The sequence below is a fragment of the Tenrec ecaudatus genome, chromosome 10 (assembly GCF_050624435.1).
Source record: "Tenrec ecaudatus isolate mTenEca1 chromosome 10, mTenEca1.hap1, whole genome shotgun sequence".
Classification (NCBI taxonomy): domain Eukaryota; kingdom Metazoa; phylum Chordata; class Mammalia; order Afrosoricida; family Tenrecidae; genus Tenrec; species Tenrec ecaudatus.
In genome coordinates, this window is record NC_134539.1 from 133,301,440 (window position 1) to 133,317,254 (window position 15,815).

The 15,815-nt window shown below is 44.3% G+C and overlaps 1 protein-coding gene across 1 annotated transcript in view; it reads left to right on the forward strand.

Annotated features, from left to right (window-relative positions):
• Nucleotides 1-15,815, forward strand: part of SKAP1 (src kinase associated phosphoprotein 1) — a 314,501-nt gene that overhangs the window by 14,937 nt on the left and 283,749 nt on the right. The gene's annotated exons all lie outside the window — the stretch shown is intronic.

The window sequence follows — 15,815 nt, forward strand, 5'->3', positions numbered from 1 at the left end:
AGTCCCACAGGCCAGTGCATCTTGCCGAGGATAATTTTCAAACAAGGGTTTCAGTGGCACATCGACAGGTTATTGGCAGAAATCCAAGCTGGATTTAGAAGCGGATAGGGAAGGAGGAATCTCGTGGCTGATGGGAGCTGCATCTTGGCTGAAAGCAAAGGATACCAGAAAGATGTCTACCTGTGTTTTATTGACATTGCAAAGGCTTTTGACTGTGTGGATCCTAACAGATTAGGTGGGACGTGTACATAGACCAAGAGGTTGTTAGTGCGCAGACAGAGCCAGGGGACATTGAGGGGTTCAAATCAGGACAGTCGTGAACCTGTATAGTGCGCAGATGATCCAGGAAGGTGGACGAGATGGAAAGGGAGCATCAGGATTGGAGGAAGACTCATTAATGACTTTGCTTGCTGGAAAGGGGGAGGACTTGGCGCACTTACTGATGAGGATCGAATACACACTTTTCAGTATAGATTACATCTCCGTGTGCAGAGAACAAAAATCTTCACAGCTGGATCAATAAATAACATCACGAGAAGCAGAAAATAGGGAAGTGGTCAGAGACTTCCTATTCCTTGGATACATAATCATTGCCCATGGAAATACCAATCAAGAAATCAGACGGCACATTGCCTTGGACAAATCTGCTACAAAAAACCTCTTTAAATTGTTCCGTAGACAAAGACATCACCTTGTAGACTGGGATGGGCCCCACCCTGGGATGTGGGGGCCCCACCCACATGACGGAATTTTCACGTGCCACCGATACATGTGAAAGCCGGACCGTGAATAAGGAAGACCGCGTAACAGCTGAGGCCTTTGAGCGGTGCGGTCGGCGAAAAATACTCAGTATACCAGAGTTCCAGAGGAATGAACAGATCTGCCTTGGAAGAAATGTAGCCAGGTTGCTTCTTGGAACTGGGGATGGAACGGTTTTGGCTCGTGTACTCTGGACATGTTACCAGGAGGGACCCGGGATTGCAGATCCACGTGATGCTTGGTGAGGTAGAGGGTCAGAGAGAGTCACAAAGACCCTTGACGAACCAGACTGACAAAGTGGCTGCACCAGTGGGCTCAGCGACAGGAAAGAGTGAGAGTGGCGCAGGGTCACACAGCATTTTGTCCCGTTACACAACGGGCCGCTGTCCGTCTGAACGGCTCAACGGCACCTCAGTGTGTCTGCTTGTTCACTTGTGAGAGTATCGTGGATGTGGTAGCAGCGCCAAGATTGAACTGCCCCCCCCCCCTGCACTGGGCTGTTGAACATCTCATAAAATAAACTTTACATATCCGTAACTCTAAGATAAGGCAATATTTTAGTATTTTTTCATGATAATAATAGTAGTTTAAACACTTAAATGAGTAAATTTATTCCCTAAAAAGTTTAAATTAAAACAGAAAAGACTTCCTAAGTATTTTTATTTTTTTAAAACAATTTATTAGGGGCTCATACAACTCTTATCACAGTCCATACATATACATACATCAATTGTATAAAGCACATCCATACATTCCCTGCCCCAATCATTCTCAAAGCATTTGCTCTCCACTTAAGCCCTTTGCATCAGGTCCTCTTTTTTTTCCCTCCCTCCCCCCTCCCTCATATGCCCTTGGTAGTTTATACATCGTTATTTTGTCATATCTTGCCCTATCCGGAGTCTCCCTTCGCCCCCTTCCCTGCCATCCCTCTCCCAGGGAGGAGGTCACATGTGAATCCTTGTAATCAGTTCCCCTTTTCCAACCCACTCGCCCTCCACTCTCCCAGCATCGCCCCTCACACCCTTGGTCCTGAAGGTATCATCCACCCTGGATTCCCTGTGCCTCCAGCCCTCATATGTACCAGTGTACAACCTCTGCCCTATCCAGCCCTGCAAGGTAGAATTCGGATAATGGTAGTTGGGGGGAGGAAGCATCCAGGATCTGGGGGAAAGCTGTGTTCTTCATCGGTACTACCACACACCCTAATTGACCCATCTCCTCTCCTGAACCCCTCTGTGAGGGGATCTCCATTGGCTGACACTTGGGCCTTGGGTCTCCACTCTGCACTTCCCCCTTCATTCAATATGGTATATATATATATATATATATATATATATATATATATATATATATATATATATATATATATATATACACACACACACACACACACATATACACATATATCTTTTTTTTTTTTTGCATGATGCCTTATACCTGGTCCCTTTGGCACCTCGTGATCTCACTGGCCGGTATGCTTCTTCCATGTGGGCTTTTTTGCTTCTGAGCTAGATGGCTGCTTGTTTACCTTCGAGCCTTTAAGACCCCAGACACTATCTCTTTTGATAGCCGGGCACCATCAGCTTTCTTCACCACATTTGCTTATGCGCCCATTTGTCTTCAGCGATCCTATCATGGAGGTTTGCAGTCAATGATATGATTTTTTTTGTTCTTTGATGCCTGATAACTGATCCCTTCGGGACCACTCGATCACACAGGCTGGTGTGTTCTTCCATGTGGACTTTGTTGCTTCTGAGTTAGATGGCCGCTTGTTTATCTTCACGCCTTTAAGACCCCAGTCACTATCTCTTTTGATAGCCGGGCACCATCAGCTTTCTTCACCACATTTACTTGTTCACCCACTTTGGCTCCAGCCGTTGTGTCGGGAGAGTGAGCATCATAGAGTTCCAATTTAATAAAAGAAAGTATTCATGCATTGAGGGAGTATTTGAGTAGAGGCCCAAGGTTCTTCCGCCACCTTAATGCTTAACCTATAAATATAGACACATCGATCTATTTCCCCATCCTCCTATATATATTTGCATGTACATGTCTTTGTCTAGACCTCCATAAATGCCCTTTGACTCCTAGCTCTTTCCTCCATCTCCCTTGACTTTCCGCCTATATTTTTAATCTCATAACTAGTTCCATCCTTCTTTCACGACAAATGTCTAATAATAATACTGCTGCGTTTGTGATATTTAATTTTAGGAGCGTTTTTGGATCCACATGCACACTAGGTCTTGTATAATTCTCATCAGTCCTGAGCTCCTTGGACAGAAGGAGACGGGCAGCAGAGACGAGACAGCTCTTCGAGGAGGTGGCTTGACACAGTGGTTGCCAATGGGGACCAGGCAGTGTTGGGTCCTGCTGTCCATGGGGTTGCTGTGGGTCGGAACCGACTTGTTTGCTCCTACCACCAACATCAAGAATAAAAAGGAATTCTGAAATATGACCTATGAGATAAGCAGGTAAATAAGCGTCCATCCTTCAGCTTGGATTTAATTATTAGATTTTTTAAATAAACCGAACACTGCTCTCTAGCTATTTAGGTAGGCCGCTGAAGTTGGCTTGCATTGCTGATAGAATTTTACCCATCATTAGCACTTGGGTACATGTCTGTTATCTACTCAATATGGATTTGTCTTAGAAGGTCTCAGAAAATCCTTGGTGTCAATTATTAAAAAAACATATGAAGCATTTCTATTTGTCTGTAAATGGAGATGTTTATACATGGTATAAACAGATCATTTATCTGAAATTGCTGTCTTCATTTCCATTGGCCTTGATTTTAGGTTCAGTTGATACGAGCCTCATCTTTTGTCTCCGTGCTGGATTATTTTCTCTGTTTGTAGAAAGTCAGTGCAAACAATGCTTGGTGGCGTCCATCTGTTCGTGGACTTCCGGGAGCATTGCGGATCGGGAGCTTCTTCCATGTTTGTCCTGATTTGGATGTAGTCCCACCTGTATCTACTGTCTGTGACAGAGTGAAACTGGAGCAAAGGGGCGAAACAAACACTGGACCAGCCGTCAGGAGCTACACTCTGTGCGCGATGCCATTTTGTACGCTTTCTCTATTTCTCTCTCATTTCTGTAACAGGAGCCGACGAGTCCTTTAATCCTGATCTCACACTTGCGTTTAATGTAGCAGCCCCCCATCCGTGTTAGGAATTATTATTATTACAAACATTGCCAACTAAACTTTGAACTCTCCACTTGATTTCCTTTATGACGCTGCCATGATTCTCTTTTTAATTTGGAAAATGTTTCAGGAAATTTCATTTCCTTGAGGTTTTTTTTTTAAATTTCACAATTCTGCTGAAAATGAGCTGAGCTTAAGTGGGCTTTTATAATCACTCCATGTGAATCTCTTTTTCTTCCGAAGCCAGATTTCCTCTCCCACTGTGGAGCCTCAGCTAGTCTCCCCCAAGTGCAGTGCTAGCAGGGTTGATAATGAAATGCGCGCCCGCAGAGTACACGCAGCAAAGGGCTCAGAGAAGACACGCGCACACACACATGCGCACACACACATGCGCACACGCACACACACACGTACACACATGCACACTCAATCCCACAGGAACTTCTGGAGTGCTAGCTCGCCTTATTTAACCCCCACGTATTGGCAGTGGAAAGGAGATGTCGTCGGGTTTTAGCTTCTGATTTACACAGATGTCACCGTCCCCTTGGCGACGGGAATATTCTGCAGGCCGACTGCAGGCCTGTGTGGGAAGCCCTCGGTTTGTCGCCCCAGGTCCGATGTAGTTTCTTCATGCCTCTTTCAAAACGCTCAGCAGTGCTTCGCAGTCGTGTTGAATCTGCAGCCTTCCAAGGGTAGCCCTTCTAGGGCTAATTTTTCCCAAGAAAAGGCAGATCATTGTAGAGAAGACGCACTAGTCGTGTGGCTCTTCTTACTGCAGTCAGACAGCAAACGGGGAGCTTACGAGCCAGCAGTACCGAGGCCTTGCGAAGCCAAGAAAATCCCCAGTTGATGTTAGTTCTGCGTTCTTACAAAATCCCCACTTGGAGTGACCCGGTCTTAAATACTCCAGCTTCTAATTGGTTTTCTTGATGATTGAATACGATCAAGCATTGCTCATAGAAAATGCATAATAATTAAATTTGCTAATTCGGGCACTCTTGAGTTTGGGATCCTTATTAACATTCTCGTCATTTATAGAAAACTTTATGCCCATAAAATCTCTAATTAGTTAGTCCTCTAAGTTATATCATGGACTGAATCTCACTTGTGAATTCTGCCATTACCATAAGGCCTATTTTACCATGTAACCAGTGAGACCTTCTACCACATTACTTGCAGTTCTACTGTGTTCTGTAGGGTGACTGTGATTTGGAATGGACTCTATGCCAGTACGATTGAGTGAGACCATGTCGACCAAGTGCCTTTGTCTCTTTGTTGATGAGAGAACTGATACATGGAAAATTACTCAAAGAAACAGAATTAATAAAAAAGTTAGGATTGCGAATGTCATATTTCTAATTGATTGCTTAGTTTATATAGCCATGCGATTTAAAGAGTGAATTGATGTCGTTCAAGAGCTAATTGGCCTAAAATAGCCATAAATAGTACTGAAATCTAATACACAATATACTAAAGAACTTAAGGATGGATTGTAGCGATTTCTGTAATACTGTGAAATACATAAGAAAAAATAAGTTGGATGGATGAGTGGAGATATGGATAGGTGTGTAAAATGTGAATCAGAGACTCAAGGTGGTAAGTATATATGGTGCTCTTTCGCTTTTTCTACAAGTTTGAAATGTTTCATAATTTCATGTTCTACAAAGCAAGATTATTGATTTGACTTTGCGGTTCAGAAAACATGGACGTAACTCTTATTTTAGAAAACGGTTGACTGCCTTAATTTGGGAGCATCGCAATACATATTTGTAATTTCTTAAAATAAATTTCTAGGAATACCCTGCTGGTTCTGGATGAGAGTAATCCGAGGAATAATCCCTCAGCGTGTTATTTCTGACATGACAGGAAGTATCTAACTTCTGTACTTCTTAAAAACTTCTAGGCCAGGAATTATTGAAAGCTGAAATTCAATTCAAACATTCTGCTCAAGAGATCCTGAATTTTTTTAAAAGGAAAGGCAATTTCTGACTTTTCTCATAAATTTGATAAAAGGAAAGCTAATATGAGATTGGTAGTCCAGTAGGAAATGGAACTCAATTTTACATTTTAAAAATCATTTTATGGTATTAAAAATGACAGAGGTTAGAAACAAAGCTCCTTTTCTTTTATTGAACTAGAATTGAAAGTGGCAGAAAATCATTTTGGCCCTAGTGCAGTAAATGTTATCACTAAAACATGTTCAGGGGATATTAGGACAGTCTCTCAAGCACCAGAGACAAAGTTCACAAAACAAGAACTGATTTTTCTGTCCTGATCTTGAAATTATTAGCTGTACAGGAGATGAAAGTATCTAAGTTCTAAGAGACAGGGGATGGATTATGTGTTGGAAATGATAGTGTCTCCATCCTGGAGAGAAGTCAAATGGAGAGAATATGGTGGAATCGGCGTCTCAGCAGGGACGGCAGCAGGACAGGAGAGCCACTACGAGCAGCTGCCCCAGGTCTGAGAAATCCAGGACCAGGGAACATTAAACGTGCGCAATTTTGTGAGCCAGTGATTTGAACGGAAAGGAAGTCAGCGATACTTAAAGAAGACCTTCTTGGAGATTTTATTTAACAGGGAGGTTGAAGTGGAGCTGTCAGCAGCTGCTTTTTTTTCTGAGAATCTGCTAGGAGAGAAATTTTAAGTCCTTTTGGGAAAAACCAATCATTCTTGAGTGTGCAGTGTGATTATTCTTCAGAATTTTGTGTAAATGGAGCAGGTTGGGAGGCATATGTTTGCTGATCCTGAAATGATTAAAATGCAGAATGAGTAAGACTCCTGTGAAATTGAGTTTTCAGGTTCCAGCTAGTGTTCTGTGCTGCCATATGGCATAACTAGAATTAATTGCTCTTCCCAGTCTCTTATTCTTTTGCTGAATACTTACGTGTCCTGTTTGAAATATTAGAGGTTCCAGAGAAGTATTTAATCACATGAGATAGCTGTTTGACATATTCACGAAGCACAGTGCGTAGCTACTCCTAACGTAGGAAAACTACTCCTGCGACCATCTCTAGACCCTCTCCCCTTCTGATTGGGAACGTGAACGGCAGGATTAGGATGACCAAGGAAAGGAGGAGCGGCTCGGGACGTTAGAGAGCAGTTTAAATAGGAAAGATAAAGCCAGGGGTCCTTTTTGCGAGCGTCTGCAGCTTCTTGATACTCAAATGCAGCCGCAGCACCACCTAGAACGTTTCGGAAAGGCGGGATCTCAGGCTCCGTTGAATGTGATTTACTCAATCGGAACCGTAACCCCTGGTTGTCAAGAGGGTGAGGTGCTTGGGTACTAGCTGATAGGTTGTTGGTTCAAATACATCGAGAAATATGACAGAAGACGGGCCTAACACCCTGCTCCCAAAGGCCACAGCCTTGACCTTCCCATGGACGCAGTTGCAGCCCGCACACACGGGCTGCCCGGGCAAGCTCAACAGCAATAGCACGCGCAGTCTGCGTTGTCACCGAGTCCCCAGGGGACCCACGCGGTGAATTTGAGAAGTGCTGCTCCAGCACATTAAATATTTCAAGGCTCTTATTCTTTTACTATTTAGCTGTTTATTTTTTTAATCGTTTTATTAAGGGCTCATGCAACTCTTATCACAATCCACACATACATCCATTGTGTAAAGCACATTTGTGCATTCATTGCCCTCATCATTCTCAAAACATTTGCTCTCCACCTAAGCCCCTGGCATCAGCTCTTCATTTTCCCCTCTCTTCCCCCTCCCACTTCCTCATGAACCCTTGATAATTTATAAATTATTATTTTGTCATATCTTGCCCTGTCTAACGTCTCCCTTCACCCACTTTTCTGTTGTCCATTCCCCAGGGAGGAGGTCACATGTAGATCCTTGTAATCTGTTCCCCCTTTCCAACGCATCCTCCCTCCAACCTCCCGGTATCGCCACTCACACCACTGGTCCTGAAGGGATCATACACCCTGGATTCCCTGTGTTTCTGGTTCCTATTTGTACCAGTGTACATCCTCTGGTCTAGCCAGACTTGCAAGGTAGAATTGGGATCATGGTAGAGAGAGGGCAGGGGGGAGGAAAGCACTTAGGAACTAGGGGAAAGTTGTATTTTTCATCGTTGCTACATCACACCCTGTCTGGCTCATCTCCTCTGCAAGGGGATCTCCAGTGGCCTACAAGTGGGCTTTGGGTCTCCACTCTGCACTCCCCCCCGCCATTCACTATGGTAAGATTTTTTGTTCTGATGATGCCTGATACCTGCCCCCTTCAACACCTCGTGATCGCACAGGCTGTTGTGCTTCTTCCATGTGGGCTTTGTTGCTTCTGAGCTAGATGGCAGCTTGTTTACCTTCAAGCCTTTAAGACCCCAGGCACTATCTCTTTTGATAGCCGTACACCATTGCTTTCTTCTCCACATTTGCTTATGCACCCATCTGTCTTCAGTGATCCTATCATGGAGGTGAGCACACAATGATATAATTTTTTGTTCTTTGATGTCTGATAACTGATCTCTTTGGCACTTCATGATCACACAGGCTGGTGTGCTTCTTCCATGTGGGCTTTGTTGCTTTTGAGCTAGATGGCCGCTTGTTTACCGGTGTTTTCTTTTAAAGATTAGGGGTCCCTCAACATTATAATGCATACTTCTATAGATGATAAAGTTCTTAAAGCCATGCAGAGATTTATGTTTATTTATTTGTTTCATATGGTCTCGCATGTTATAAGCATGTGGCATGAGCTTAATAATGTCAGTTGAATGAATGGAAGGAAATGTCATAATCATGTTTTAAGTCCCAGGCTAAACTTTAAAGCAGGAGACTTTATTCTGCAACATCCCGCCCCCCCACCCTCCCCCCGCCCCAAGATAAGGATGATTTCATGTTACTGAATGTTAGGGGGTACAGAGCCATTCGTAAAGATGGCATCCATCTCTTCACATGTCTTCTGTAGTAACATTTCTCTAACATTCTGATTAGAACCCTGATAAAAGGTTACAAGACTGCTGACCATGGATCAGATTTCTGTCGGAGCTGGATGCCAGTCGTTGTTGTTGTGATTCATCAGCAGCCATTGATCAGCCATTCTTCCCCATCCGGCTCTGTGCTTTCTCATCTCTGTCTTTCCTGCTCACTTTCCGTCTAGCTCTTTCCCTGTGCTCCTTGGAATCCGTGTCCTATATTATGACCAGGTTTCACAATCTTCTCAACCTCTTTTATCTAAGTCAAGCCTGGCTCACTCACAGATATGCTTTATTTCCAAACCAAATTCACTGCATAGGGTCAATTCTGACTCATAGCAACCCTATAGGACAGGGTAGAACTACCCTTTGGGGTTTCGAGACTATAACTCTTATTTTTTTAAAAAATAGTTTTATTGGGACATAAGCCATGCATAAAATAGAATTCAGTAGTTCAATCATATCAAGAAGAGTTGCCAAATCAATTTTAGAACATTTTCTTCTTTCTTGTACTCTTGTTAATAGGCCCCACTTCCCCCAACCTCGCTTGCCACACCCCCAAGAAAGCATTAATCCAGTTACCATCTCTATAGGTATGCCCATTCTGGATTTCATATACCAGAAAACATTAAAAAAGAAAAGCTAACAACACTAAACAAACTAGGGGAAAACCCCAATACAAAAGAAAGCAGAACATATATTTAAAAAAACTAGAATAACTTTAAAAGGAGTCACCAGGGAGATCAAATGAAAAGGTGTTAAATTTTACCCTGTGTGCACCTGCCATTGTCCACTTTCCAAAGTGTTCTGGAGATTGCCGTCCTCTCCGGGAGTGGAGCACCTGGTCTTCATCCCGGGGGACAGGCTGCTGCTTTCGAACTGCTGACCTTTCCGACAAGAGCCGCCACGTTCCACTCCAGTCATTTAAAATAGAATCCGGCTTATTGGACAGAAGTGCTGTTGGCAATCTGGAAAGACCTGCTCTCACTACGAGGCTTTAACTCTCCGCTCCTGTCTCAGACTGCTGTGCGCAGCATTACGATGAGATGCTTGTCGGTCATCTTCTGAACTCCGCGTCCCGTCTTCTCCTGCTTGAGGACGCAGCATTGGCTCACAGCTGTCCTCTTCGCTCCACGTCGCAGCAACTCCCGGGCGATCCTTTCTTAAGTCCCGCGTTCCTCTCTCCATTGCATCTCTGTATTTATCATACAACGATGCTTGAGTCCCTCCTCATCTAAGGAAAAGCACAGTGCCCATCCAAGACTAGCGCTTGCCTCCTGAAGACTCTTCTTCTGCAGCGGACTTGTTGCAGCAGAAGCCTTGCCTGCCCATTGCTTGCTCCCAGGGCTTAGCTACTCCCAAGCCACGCTGCCGCTCCGCTTATCGAGCGACTCTTGCTGAAATACCAGGAAGTGCTTGCTACCTCCGGTGACGCTGCTGCTCAGTCTTGGTCTTATTGATTTGAGTTTTCCCCTGCTGCATATGACTCTGTTGATCACTTTCTTTCACTCAAACATTAAGTAATCATTCTCCTTCCCTTAATTCCTGGGATCATAAGCTCTTCTTGGGTTCCTTCTTTCTTGCCTTTATGCTCTGTTGAGATGACTGCTTCTACTATGTCTTATTCAGTGTTCTTCCCCAGGCTTGTTTCTAGCCGTACCCCGTTCTTTTTAAAAATCATTTTATCGGGGGCTTGTACAACTCTTGCCACAATCCACCCATCCATCCATGGTGTCAAGCACATTTGTACATTTGCTGTCATCATCATTCTCAAAACATTTTCTTTCTACTTGAGCCCTTGCTATCAGCTCCTCATGTCCCCCTCCGTCCTCTACTCTCCCTCCCTCACAAACCCTTGATAATTTATAAGTTATTATTATTTATTCATGTCTTACTCTATCCGAAGTCTCCCTTCGCCCACATTTCTGTTGTCCCATCCCCCAGGGAGGGGGTTATATGTAGATCCTTGCGATCGGTTCCCCCTTTCTCCCCCACCTTCCCCTTCCCCTCCTGGTATCGCTACTCTCACTATTGGTCCTGAGGGCTACACCCCATTCTTTGTAGATTTACATAGATGTCTGTAGCTCCACGGCCTCCCCTGGACATGCATGACCCCCAACTCTCATATTCCTCTCAGCTGGAGTTGTACCTCAAAAGCCTACTTCAGCATTTTGGAGAGTTCCTTGTGGGTAAACTTCATAAAGCCTACGAAACAGACACTCCATCCTTCTCTGCCGACAGAGCCCTACCAGCCCGAGGATGAAGCATGGTTTTGAAGCCATTCTGCATTGCCAGCAGTTTGTTTAAAAAATATATAGTCTTGCGTTTTGTTGCATTAGTTCCAATGCATAGCGATGTCATCCATTTGCTGCATCGACTCATATCGACCCATGTATGTTCCCAAGACCATCAGAGCTTAAGAGAATAGAAAGCCCAGCCTTTCTCCCGCTGAACTGCTGGTGGTTTTGAACTGCTGACCATGTGGAGTGCAGCCCAACACATAACCACTACACCACCACGGCTCTCTAGGACAGGGCTCCTGGAACTTTTTAAACAGGGGGCCAGTCCACCCATTGGAGGGCTGGATTATAGTTTTTTAAAAAATCTATAAACAAATTCCTATGCACACTGCACATCTTATTTTGAAGTGAAAAACAAACAAGGCAAAAACACCTGGCGGGTTGGATAAATGTCCTCGTTGGCAGGCTGCATGTGGCCCACGGGTTGTAGTTTGGGGACACCTGCTAGAGTACAACTTCCCCTGTAGGGTTTCCTAGCCTGTAATCTTTGTGTTATGGAGTAAGGTAGTTAGTTTATTGTACCAACCTGGCTGATAAACACATGTGGGGTTAATTGAAGGGCAGCGGGATAAATGGCTCGGGTAGCCTCACCTTTCTAGTTCTCGGGTCCCTTGCTTTCTGATGGTCAGACCAGGTACAGCTGCCTTCGCTGGCAAGATTCACTTCCTGCAAGACATCCCTGAGGAGAAGCCACATGGACCTGCCCCAATGCAGCCCTGGGTGCTGGAGCAGCCGTGTGGAGACCCCTGCCAGCACCGAGATGCTCATATATTCACTGACTCGGCTTTCCTCCTGCCGTCGGCATCATTGCGTCTGTTTTGTGAGATGGAGGAGGACTTTGTGTACTTATGGGTGTTGGACATATGGGTTAATATTGGACTGGTGGGCTTGGGCAGCACTGGGTTGGGATGTTTTCTCGATGCACACTTAACCTTTATATATAAAACTCTTTTATACATGAGTTTCTGTGGATTTGTTTCTCTAAAGTTCTCAGACTAACACATGGAGGAAACACAAACAAGATCATATTTAATCCACATCAATCAGATTGTCTGTTACTTGTAACTAACTCCAATAATCCTGCATAGAGCTACGAACACTGACTGAATGTCCAGATCTCGACTCCCTCTGGAAGCCGACTTCTGTTTTCCTCGGGCCCCGGGCTCAAAGCAGACTTCTGGGAGTTATTCCTGCCTCCTCTGAAAGAATTCTCTAAACTATCAACAGGGCCTATTGTTTTGTTATCCTAAATCTGTCTTCTCCTGTCCCTTCCCTTTGTCACTGCTTAAATGGTAGCCATCCTAAAGCCTCACACAGAGCATTGTAAGATTCTCCTTCCTGGTTCTTGGCCTCAAGCCTCTCCCCACTCTAGTTTTCCTACTCCTCCATTCTACCAGAAGGGCAAACTTAAAAAAAAAAGGTGATTTAATTATTTATAATATAGGAGATTTATTCATGTGGGATGATCAGATACATACTATAGATGAAAAAATAGGTTGAAACATACAAAATTTCACAGAGAAAAATGCCTGGAAAAATATACACCAAAATGTTAATCATAGTGCTCTCTGGCAAGTGGAGTTTGAGTGATTTTTCATGTCTCCACTTTGTTTATTTGTATGTTCCAACTTTCTACAGTGAATTAATCATATCAGAGTCGTTCCACTTTTAAAAAGTTGAAGAGGGAAGAGTATTTGGTTTCCAGAAGGGAAGAGGGTTGGCACTGAGAGAAAAAGAAATGTGGGATTGGGAGGGGGGAGGGAGGGGGAGGGAGAGGGGGTTGGAAAAGGGGAATTGATTATAAGGATCTGCATATGACCTCCTCCCTGGGGGACGGACAACAGAAAAGTGGGTGAAGGGCGAAGTTGGACAGGGCAAGATATGACAAAACAATAATTTATAATGTATCAAGGGTTCATGACGGAGGGGGAAGCAGGGAGGGAGGGAAAATGAGGAGCTGATGCCAGGGGCTTAAGTGGAGAGCAAATGTTTTGAGAATGACGAGGGCAGGCAATGAATGTACAAATATGCTTGACACAATTGATGTATGTATGGGTTGTGACAAGAGTTGTATGAGCCCCTAATAAAACGACTTAAAAAATGTTTACTAAAATGATTAAAAGAAATGTGGGAAAGGGAACCAAATGTCACTGGTGTTGCTTGGCTTTGCGTCCTGTCCATGTCAGTAAACAATTGTGCTTAGTGATGGTGTACTCTGTACCGAGAGGGCACACATAATACACCCCGGGATCTAAAGCCACACTCACTGCCGCTGAGTCCATGCTGGGTTTCTGAGACTGTAACTGCTTATGGGCGTTCAGAGCTGCTGGTGGTTTTGAACTGCTGGCCATGTGGATCGCAGCCCAACTTGTAACCACGACACCAACAGGGTTCCTACCACACACGCATGAGAACGTGAAATGATTTTTGAGCCACCCAGCAATTGAGTAATTGATGATGATTTTCCTGAAATTTATGTTGTTTAGCTTTAAAAGAGAAAGCGCATTCTGAAGGTCTTTATTAGGTGAGGCATCACAGACCGGAGCAACTCCATTTCTTATATATTATGCTTTGAGCTGCTCTGAATTGACAGGGGATACATTTTTCATCATAAAAGGATTATTTACACGTTATGTGACTACGAATTTGTTTTTTTTTTTAAAAACTGTATTTGTGGGACCAGTTTTCCAACGTGCTGGTGTTTGAGTAAGCCATTCACTTTCTCCTCCGCAAAACATCAGTCAGCAAGATGAATCTTTATGTTTGTCATAAAGAGAAACGAAATCAACTAAGAGCAAGGTATAAGTGAGGATTGCAGACAGGAAGCAGTTCATTTACTTAACAAATAAGTATTGGCCGTCAGTTTGTGTTGGGCACGGTGCCAGAAGTAAAGGCATAATTCCCGAACGTCTAAGTCTGTGGCCCTAGACATGCTTCAGACCTCTTGAAGTAAAAGCCTGGACTAACTTTTCTGGTTTCCCTTTCCCTGGTTACTACTCCCTAGTGATCCTCATTCCCTGATCCCATCCCTGGGAATCACTTTTCAGAGAGGCAGCAGATAGGCCACAAACGGAACAATAACACTTGTGAAGAAGACACTTCTCCAAACAGTAAGCCGTACTAGCCCCGCAGGACGGCATTGACCTCAAAACAAAGCTCAGGAGGCAAGAAGGGGCAGGGAGAAGGGAGACTAGATACAGGAAATCACCGTGGAAGTGGGAAGCATTCTCTTCCATCCAGGGAATTGCAACGAATGTTATGAAATGAAATGCATTTAAGTTGGCGAAAGCAACACTTATTTGCTCTGGAAATTTCACCCACACCTTAATTTTTAAAAAGAGAGAGATGTCATTCTTAGGTTTTTTTTGAGGACTTCTTGGGCCATTGAGTGAACAGAACCAGCATGGAGCACATTGCTCACAAGTGCTTTCACCAAAAAATCTGCACATTTACTTTCAGTGGTTACCTATTTGAAATTTAACCATCTAGACTTTCATGCGGGCTCATCATCCTCTTTTAATATGCAAATTTGCCTGGAGGGTTTGCTTGTACCGTGCACAGCTGGATGCAATGATTCTCTTCTAGCGCTTGGTCACTGAGGACATTCGATGGGCATCAACTTTCTTGAACTTGTGCTAGGTGTAATGCACAGTGATAGATATGCTGAAGGCATGTGGCCTTTAGAGAGTCTTCGGTTTACCACTTAGGTCGCGGCGAACATTTGTCACGGTCTATCATGTACCAGGAAGGTCCTCTGTCAAGGGCTGGCACGCGTTATTGTATTTAAATCTCGCCAAAGGTATGTGAGGTGGGTACTGTTGGATTCGCCATTTAGCAGATAAGAAAATTGAAGTTCCAAGAGGTGATCAACTTGATCAAGCTATGTTGAAGTCCTAATGCCTGATATCTATGATGGATTGAACTTTGTCCTCCAAAATATGTGTCAGCTTGACTGAACTGTGTGATTCTTGGTAGTTTGGCAGGTATGCTATGATGCACTTTGGCAATTTTATAATGATGTAATCATCCCCCATGATGTGATCTGATGTATCAGTCAATCAGTTGTAAGAAGATCCAGGTGAGATACAAGACTCTTGTTTGTGTCCCAGCGCTGCTTCTCTGTAAGGAGAGTTTTCCTTGTGTGTGGAAAACGTTTATCTTACAAGCCGTAATAAGAGCTAGAAGGGAGCAGAGAAGAAGGCACCAACTATCATGAAGAAAGAAGAAGTAAGAGCAGAGTGCAGCCCTTAACTGGGCCCCCAGCCCTGCGACCCTCCCAAATGCCGGAGAAGACTGATCCCCAGAATCAGAGAGATCTCCAAGGGACACCAGGCCCACAGGCGCTGCAAGGAGACAAGAGTGTTCCCCCAGAGCTGACAGAGCGATCCTTCCCCCAGAGCTGACTCCCGAGTCAATATTCCTCAGTCCTAAAGTGTGAGAGAATAAGTTTCTTTCAAAAAGCCATCCGTGTGGGGGTGGGGGAGAGCACTAGACAGCTCCGTCCTTGACTGCAGGATGAACAGTGGGATCTTGTAGAAGGCCTGTCCTTCAGACCCCCATGCTGAGGACTACAAGGGTCTAAACGCGGTTAGGGAAGCAGGTCCTGGGGTAAGAGGCTCTGGAAGAAAAGGGGATGGGGCCCACGGATTATATCAGGGCCTGCTTGCTGCTTCACAGAGGGATACTCA